General features: G+C 45.0%; 1 protein-coding gene across 1 annotated transcript in view; it reads right to left on the bottom strand.

Annotated features, from left to right (window-relative positions):
* The window catches only part of SYTL3 (synaptotagmin like 3), a 115,900-nt gene extending 106,516 nt beyond the window's left edge, over window positions 1-9,384 (bottom strand). The window contains 2 exon segments of the mRNA XM_017889629.1: window positions 7,569-7,658; window positions 9,320-9,384. The gene's annotated coding sequence lies outside the window, so the exon portion shown is untranslated.
* Between the last annotated feature and the right edge of the window lie 137 nt (window positions 9,385-9,521).

Below are 9,521 nucleotides of genomic sequence, written 5' to 3'. Positions count from 1 at the left end.
AAAAAAAAAAAAAAAAAAAAAGACTAAGATAATCAACTCCCTGGACAGTGGCTTGGCAGAAGATGCAAAACTGCACTTTCTGTGTCAATATATATATTGATCAATATAATGATCCCCTCAAAGCCAAGGATATAACACTACATTGTAATTCACTGAAAGTCTTTCAAATACAGACCAAAGCAGGATACTTTTTGGTGTTCACAGTTGCCTGGGACAGAGCTTAGAGAACTCAAGGTAAGTGTATTCTGCATCCATCCCATCATTGTTACTCTTCACTTTTAGAGACTTTGATCCTAGTTTCTCTAGACTGATTCTAGCTTCTATAAACCATGTCACTCAAGCACTTGGTTAGCACTTAGAACCACCACCAACCAACCCTATGGTTTAGCATCTACTATGAGTAAAGCCTTCTATTGACAAGATTGACACATACTCTTTTTTTTTTTTTTTTTTTTTTTTTGAGATGGAGTTTCCCTCTTATAACCCAAGCTGGAATGTAATGGCGTGATCTCTGCTCACCGCAACCTCCGCCTCCCAGGTTCAAGTGATTCTCCTGCCTCAGCCTCCCGAGTAGCTGCGACTGCAGGGGTGCACCTCCACGCCTGGCTGATTTTTTTTTTTTTTTTTTTTTGTTTTTTTGGGAAAATGGGGTTTCACCATGTTGGCCAGGCTGGTCTCAAACTCCTGACTTCAGGTGATCCACCCACCTCAACCTCCCAAAGTGCTGGGATTACAGGCATGAGCTACCACGCCCGGCCGACGTACTCTTTTGTTTAACTTTGGAAGGTCCACTCCAAAAAACGGGTGACTTTTTGCAATGATGCAAGAGGTACAGCATAGGGCATCATCCTATGGTAGCATCAAGATTGACCAGAAACCTAGGAAGGTCATTTCTCTTTGGTTTCCAGTGTTCCACTAGTGTCCCCCCGGCTTGATAGCATTGGACATTTGATTGAACATGTTTGAACCATGGTTGCTTCATTTCACCGGGACTCACTCCAGATTTTCAATGAGGGTAGTACCATACGCCCGTCTTATTTGATTGTCACAGTGACAAATAACTGTCTTGTATTTTCATATAAATGTTGACAATTCATTTAGGCAAAAAAAAAAAAAAAAAATTAAATTATCTAACAACAGAATTTAACTCATATTTAAAAGTATATTTTGCAGGGTTTTGATATACTCCAAATGTTCTAGAAATGCAACTAGTGGGCCAGGCATGGTGGCTCATACCTGTAATCCCAGCACTTTGGGAGGCCAAGCCGGGTGGATCACGAGGTCAGGAAATCGAGACCATCCTGGGTAACACGGTGAAACCCCGTCTCTACTAAAAATACAAAAAATTAGCCAGGTGTGGTGGTGGGCACCTGTATTCCCAGCTATTCGGGAGGCTGAGGCAGGAGAATGGAGTGAACCCAGGAGGCAGAGCTCGCAGTGAGCCGAGATAGCGCCACTGCACTCCAGCCGGGACGACAGAGCAAGACTCTGTCAATGGAAGGAAGGAAGGAAGGGAGGAAGGGAGGAAGGAAGGGAGGAAGGCAGGCAACTAGTGTGTAAATGGAAGGAAGACTGTACTTTGTTTCATTTCAAACTTTAACAAGAATTTTTTATTGTTTCAGAAAGACATCACGGAGGGCAACATTGCTTACAGTACTGGAATCACTATGCCGTGTACTGATGGCCCACGTTTGCAGACAGTGTCCTCAATATGATTTGATGTACGCAAACATCTGACTATTTCACCTTGTCTTCTCATGTAGTTTACATATACAAGTACATATTATCATTCAATATCCCTTTACTTCTTCTTTTTTGAGACAGAGTCATAGTCTATTTTTCCAAGACAAAGTATGCCTAGGTGACAATTTACTCATTTTAAAATTGTCTTTCAAGTTTTTTGTTTTGTTTTTTTCCATAAAGTTTTTCCTAGCCATTAGTGGGGTTTTCTGTTTGTTTGTTTGTTTTGTTTTCTTTTCTTTTTTTTTTTTTTTTTTTTGAGGCAGAGTCTTGCTCTGCCACCCTGGCTGGAGTGCAGTGGTGCAATCTCGGCTCACTACAACCTCTATCTTCTGGGTTCCAGCGATTCTCCTCCCTCAGTCTCCCGAGTAGCTGGGATTACAGGCGCCTGCCACCACACCTGGCTAATTTTTGTATTTTTAGTAGAGACGGGGCTTCGCCATGTTGGCCGGGCTGTTCTTGAACTCCTGACCTCAGCTGATCTGCCCGCTTCGGTCTCCCAAAGTGTTGGGATTACAGGCGTGAGCCACCGTACCCGGCAACCACTAAGGGTTTTCAGGGTGGTAGATGGAGTTAATTAGTAAGCTGAATGAGCCTATAGTAAGTACCAGGAAGGTCAGAGATAACTTCCAAACACTTTGCAGCATTAGCAATAAAAAGTGCACCTTTACAGATTTAAATTCTGGTCACTTACACGAGCAAGAAATGAAAAACCACATGGAGTTCCTTTTCATGGTCTTTTAAAATGGATAAAACAAATATAATTCTCTCTTGAATGCTTTTGATTTCGTGCCGTTTTGAAGTAGAACATGAGGTAGTCAAGGAATTCTGTGAAATCTATTAAAATTCGTTTGCACATTTCTCCACACTGTCCCGCCATCACCACACAACAGGTTTGTGCTTCAGGCCCTTCTACGATGACAGAGTAAGGTGGATGATTTTTTTTTTTTTTTTTTTGAGAGGGAGTCTCGCTCTATAGCCCAGGCTGGAGTGCAGTGGCACGATCTCCACTCACTGCGACCTCCATCTCCTGGGTTCAAGTGATTCTCCAGCCTTAGCCTCCTGAGTAGCTGGGACTACAAGTGTGTGCCACCATGACCGGCTAATTTTTTGTGCTTTTAGTAGAGACGGGTTTTCACCATGTTAGCCAGGATGGTCTCGATCTCCTGACCTCGTAATCTGCCCGTCTCGGCCTCCTAAAGTGTTGGGATTACAGGCGTGAGCCATCACACCCGGCCAAGGATGACATTTTTAACACTCACAAAGTGGGTAACGGGAATAGTTGTCACAGGGGTCCTGAACTGGCTGCACCCACCTGCTTGCAGGCAAACAACCACATGCAACCACCCAGAGCAGCAGTGATGTTGCTGAATGGACCACGAGGAAGAGGAAGACTGACAGGTGACAGGAAAGGACACCTGCCCAGCTGAGACGCCACCGCCCGGCCTGGGAGAAGAGCAGAGTCGTGTGAGGAAAGGAAAGCAGGAGAAGGCATCTCTAGGGCGAGAGATGGCAGATGTGATGATACTGAGGTGGGAATGTGTCACTCTTCCACTCTCCAGTGAAGTCACGCTGGTTCTCCCTTCCCGTAAACACATTCTAAAGCACAGGCATCCCAGTCCGGACCTCCCGATCCAGCTCTCTTTACTCCTCCATCTTCAGTTCCCACAGAATGCTCGCCACTCCTATACTGAACTCATTAAAGACCATTCCCTGACCACATGCGCTCTGCATTTCCACATGTTGGCCCCACTCTTGCTTCTGCCCAACGAGGCAAGAGATGGGGTCAGTCAGGAGACCAGGGCTTGGGGCCGGCTGTGAGGGTGCGTAGCTACCTCTGCCACCTACTTGCTATTGAGCTGATGATGGGCAAGTTACTTAAGCCGTCTAGAGCTTCATGTCCTCATCTACGAAGTGGAGAGGTGCAGCACCCACTTCATGGAGGTGCTGTGACGATGAAACTGATGCATGTGGAAACCTCTGGAGCACACTGCTGAGCTCATAAGTACACTCAGCAAATGCCCGCTGACAGTCGTGCTGCTAAAAGTAAGAGCAGCCTCACTCTTACTTTCAGCCCTTCAAGGGCCAGATCCAGGCTACCTAGTTCAGAAACTTTCTCCTTATTTACAATCAAAATCCATTGCTCCTTCAAATTTAACTGCTTTCTACTTTGTATATCTCGATGGTGACCCTGATTTCATTCTGTCTTGAGTGTTCCCCTTCCAGGGACAACATCAGATTTCAGTGATTCCCCCATCACCCAGTAAGGAGGCACTTGATGTTTGCTTGAATTGAGAAACCTGATGAATATTGTGACATAGAGATTTACTGCAACGTCAAACTTCCTTTCTAGGGCAAGAAGCCTACATTCAAGTACAGCAGGAAGTAAGGACGGGCAGGGGGCAAGTGAGTCCTCATTGCAGAAAGCCTCAGTCTTCAGAAATCCAAAAAGCATAGAAAAATCTGAGTCATTTTAGAATTTAACAGGAATCTTTGAAATTGTATTTTAATCATCTCGTGCAGGAATTCACAGTCTCACAGCTCGAATAATGAAATCTCTCAGGTCCATTTTCCCAGGATGATATTTATTCGGTCACTCTCTCATTTGCGTAACAAGATCTTAATTGCTCTTTATAATGTCCCAAGCACTGAGTCAGGCACCATCCTCACCTGCTCGGAGCCTAGATGCAGTCTCCTAACTCCCTTGCTACATTTTTGTAATGATACCTGTCTTTGTTTTATAGCACTCCATCGATCAGCCTGATTTTATCTGGCAATTAAAAATGAATAAATCCCACACCACAGCACCACCTGGAAGGAAACATTCTCCTACAGTCACGTGGAGAAGTCCCCCCCGACACTCGGTCATCCTGTCTCTGTGTCACTTTTGGAGCCAGCCTGTCTGGGCTCATACCCAGCCCAGACTCAGCCATGTGCTTCGTGCCAGCTGCTTCATCTCTGGGAGACTGGCCTTCCTCCTCCGTGACATGGAGCCATCCCTGCTTCATAGGGCTGTTTGGGGAACTCACTGAGTCATCCAGGCACAGCCCTCGAGCAACAGCCAGAACAAAGCATGCCCGACTCAAAGGGTTCCTTCTACCGTTCCATCTCTCCTTCAGGAAGGCCCAAGAGTAGGAAGCTAAACCACTGTTCTGGGATTGGGAGGGACGCAGGCAGCCGTGGGGAGAACTTCAGTTCAGGTGTTTCCACTGGTCTTTATCTGGTCATGCTGTATCCCAGTGGAACTTTGGCATCCAGACAAACAGTTTGGTTATGGCATTGAGTGTGTCAGTTCAACACTGATTTTATTGGCCTCTGTGTATCAAGCACGTGCCAGATATTAAGGATCTAAAAAGAAGTGAGACCCAATCTCTGCATTTAAGAAGGGCCCATCCCAACCAGAACATGGACACATAGACAAATAACTCATAACATGGTGGGATGAGTACAAAAACCCAAGGATCAGAAGGCACGAGTCACTCCACGCAGGAGCAGAGAGCGCTGGTGGGGCCAGGGAGGGCTTCCCAGGCAGAGACGTGTGGGACCACTCCTCCAGGGGATTGAAAGTCAGCCATGCACTAGGAGTTTGAAACAATGCCTGCTTGCTTTCCTTAGCCTAACAGCAAATCTTGACTTTGGCTTTTAAATCTGGTAAAAGGGGAAAAGTACGAGAAAAGTAAAGCCGATGAAGAAAAGAGACGAGGAGGATGGGAAAGAGACACATTGTTTATTCGTAGACAGGGGCCCCTATTTCCTTCATCCAATCATCTATTGTCTCTGAGCAGCCAGTCATCGGATCAAAGGAAATAAATGTTCAGCCCTCCCTGGTACGGGGGAAACGTCACCAGAGTGGAAATGCAGAGATCTGCTGCAGCATGAGTGCGTGTGAACGTGACTGTCATCACCACACACGCTTTCAAGGGAAAACTACAGAACGTTCTCAAAGCCCACAAGCCACGGCCCTGCAGGTCATTTCAAGGCAGCTCACTCCTGTGTTGTTTACCACAGCTATTTCCTTGAGAAGTTTCACAGCTTCAGCTTGCAGCCACCACGCTTTCTGCCTCGTATGCAGGGGAAAAGTTGAGTGACTGCATTGTCCTTGAAATTTTACCCGAAAACCTCATGACTTTTTTGCTTGCGTAGATTTTTTTTTTTCTTCTCTGAGACGGAGTTTCGCTATTGTCGCCCAGGCTGGAGTGCAATGGCGCGATCTTGGCTCACCAAAACCTCTGCCTCCCGGGTTCAAGCGATTCTCCTGCCTCAGCCTCCTGAGTAGCTGACATTACAGGCATGTGCCACCATGCCCGGCTAATTTTGTATTTTTAGTACAGACAGGGTTTCTTCACGTTGGTCAGGCTGGTCTCAAACTCCCAACCTCAGGTGATCTGCCTGCCTTGGCCTCCCAACGTGCTGGGATTACAGGCGTGAGCCACCGCACCCGGCCCGCTTGCATAGATTCTTCACGGAAGCTGATGGCAGCCACAAAGGAAGGTGATAAATAAAGAACAGCTCTCAGCTCAGTTGCCTATTCATAGGCTTTTAAAAGACTCATTTTTGCAACGAGACAGCACACATGCATATCCATCAGAAAGTCTGACACAGAAATGAAAATGTGTGTTTATAAATTTCCTGTCTATCTTGTTACTTATTCAGAGGCGAGTTTTCTGGGAAGCTAATGACACCTCAACTTCAGAATCCCTTATTTGCACAGCTCTGTCCAAGGTCCAAGATGCCCTATACCTGGTTCCCTCTTTATTTTCCTAAAGTCTCCACAAGTTGTACAAGCTTCAGGTTCCTCAGAAATCTGTACTTAACATTAGAAGACTTGGCTGGGTGCAGTGACTCACGCCTGTAATACCAGCACTTTGGGAAGCCGAGGTGGGTGGATCACGAGGTCAGGAGTTTTGAGACCAGCCTGGCCAACATGGTGAAACCCTGTCTCTATTAACCTTGTCTCTACTAAAAATACAAAAATTAGCTGGGCGTGGTAGTGGGCGCCTGTAATCCCAGCTACTCAGGAGGCTGAGACAGGAGAATTGCTTGAACCCAGGAGGCAGAGGTTGAAGTGAGCTGAGATAGCGCCATTGCACTCCAGCCTGGGTGATATAGGGAGACTCTATCTCAAAAAATTAAATAAGGCTGGGTGTGGTGGCTCACGCTTGTAATCCCAGCACTTTGGGAGGATGAGGCAGGCGGATCATGAGGTCAGGAGATGGAGACTATCCTGGCTAACATGGTGAAACCCCATCTCTACTAAAAATACAAAAAATTAGCTGGGCGTGGTGGCAGGCACCTATAGTCCCAGCTACTCAAAAGGCTGAGGCAGGAGAATGGCGTGAACCCAGGAGGCAAAGCTTGCAGTGAGCTGAAATTGTGGCCACTGCACTCCAGCCTGGGTGACAGAGTGAGAGTCTATCTCAAAAAGTAAATAAATAAATAAATAAAAAGGCTGGGGTCGGCGGCTCACGCCTGTAATCCCAACACTTTGAGAGGCCAAGGTGGGTGGATCACCTGAGGTCAGAAGTTTGAGACCAGCCTGGCCAACCTGGTGAAACTCCATCTCTACTAAAAATACAAAAATTAGCTGGGCATGGTGGCGGGCACCTGTAATCCCAGCTACTCGGGAGGCTGAGGCAGGAGAATCACTTGAACCTGGGAGGCGAAGTTTGCAGTGAACCGAGATTGTGCCATTGCCATTGCCTGGGTGACAGAGCGCGACTCCATCTCAAATAAATAAAAATAAAAATAAATACATACAAATAAATAAACATATAAAAAATAATAGAAGACTCACATGTGGGCTTGAATCTATAAAACTTGAAGCCTACCTGAGAGAGGACAAAGTCGAACAGGTGCTTTATCTGAAAGGTCACTGCAATTCACTGCTGATTCCGTGTATTCTTTCTCATTCAGGGAGACTTTTACCACCCAAAAACAACAAAAAATGTTACTTTAAAATGAGAAATAGGACTTCATGACTGAAATAGGAAGCCATGGCATTCATACTTTAAACTTGACCTCTTCATGTGGAAGAGCAAATACATTAGAATTAATATTATTATTTTATTTATTTATTTGAGACAGAGTCTCGCTCTGTCGCCAGGTTGGAGTGCAGTGGCACGATCTCAGCTCACTGCAACCTCTGCCTCCTGAGTTCAAGCAATTCCCCTGCCACAGCCTCCCTAGTAGCTAGGACTACAGGCGCGTGCCACCACAGCCGGCTAATTTTTTTGTATTTTTTAGTAGAGACGAGGTTTCACCATGTTGGCCAGGATGATCTCGATCTCTTGACCTTGTGAATCACCTGCCTCAGCCTCCCAAAGTGCTGGGATTACAGGCGTGAGCCACTGCTCCTGGCCGAGAATTAATATCATTATATCCTTCTAGGTACTACTCGCAATTGTTGTTATGCTTTCTGTTGTGCCAACAGCTACTATTTATTTAGCTCTTACTCTGAACCATTTAGTTTAAGTACTTTGCATACATGATATCTACTAATCCTTATTACCACATTATGAAGTAAATAAATGTACCCATTCTACAGATAAGGAGAGTGAGTCTTGGAGTGATTAAGTAACTTAACTAAACTCACACTCTAAACTGGGTCTGTTTAACTCCAAAACCTTATGCTTCATTTAGGCAAAGCAGCTAAGAAGTTAGAATCTCCGACTATCTTGGCAGAATAATCTTTTCTACACCAATTCTAATTTCTTTTTTTTTTTGAGATGGAGTCTTGCTCTATTGCCCAGGCTGGATTGCAGTGGCGGGATCTTGGGGCAACCTCTGCCTCCCGGGTTCAAGTGATTCTCGTGCCTCAGCCTCCTGAGTAGCTGGGATTACAGGTGCCCGCCACCACACCCAGCTAATTTTCGTCTATTTTTTTTTTTTAAGAGATGGGGTTTTGCCCTGTTGGCCAGGCTGGTCTCAAATTCCTGACTTCAAGGGATCCATCCACCTTGGCCTCCCAAAGTGCTGGGATTACAGGTGTGAGCCATCACACTCAGCCCAATTCTAATTTAATAAATCTTTAATATCTAATGTGCACTTTCCTCTCATAGTCTCTTTCTTACCAAGCAATTTAGGGATTAAGGAAGTTTAATTAAAAGAAATTTAAATTAGACCCTAGCTAACTTTTTTATAATTCCAAAATGATATTGATGTTCCACCTCCAAACTAGAAATTACAGGTGATCAAAACAGTAAAGTCGATTCAGAGACAGCAAAAATAGTAACAAACTGTAAAAGTATAAGAATTTACAAACCAAAGAAGAAAGCAAATGACACTCTACCCTTTAAAAAAAAAATCACACCATATAGCTTTTGGATAGTATTTTCTGTTTTGTTTTGGTTTTAATTAACTCTGAAGTTACTTCCACCATATCACTTAAATCATTATTATCTCAAATGTTAAATTATGTTATTCAATAAAATTACAAGATATCTTTTATCTAATTTATTATGTTTTGTTTCCTACCTTTTCAATGTCATAAATTCAAGAAAAGTTACAGTAACTATAATCTCTACCCACCCCACTCCTAAAACGACCTGCTACAACGGCCAGTCATGCATTCTCATCCTACCTTCGCATCTGCTTCAAGAGAAGAGACCAGAGCCGGCTCTGCAGATAAGGAAGTCAATTCTTCTTGTTAGAGTAACTGACGTATTTCTCTTCCCTTCCTGTCAGTCACAGGCTGACGCAGTGCACCCTGTGTGGCCAGCCTTACGTGACTTGGTGGCTACTCCCACATCACTAGGGACCCGGGGAGCAAAGTCACCCCAAAA

Source organism: Rhinopithecus bieti, unplaced genomic scaffold, assembly GCF_001698545.2.
Source record: "Rhinopithecus bieti isolate Rb0 unplaced genomic scaffold, ASM169854v2 scaffold_18548, whole genome shotgun sequence".
Classification (NCBI taxonomy): Eukaryota; Metazoa; Chordata; class Mammalia; order Primates; family Cercopithecidae; genus Rhinopithecus; species Rhinopithecus bieti.
The sequence above is the reverse complement of the archived record's forward strand: the minus strand, read 5'-3'. Positions and strand labels throughout refer to the sequence as shown.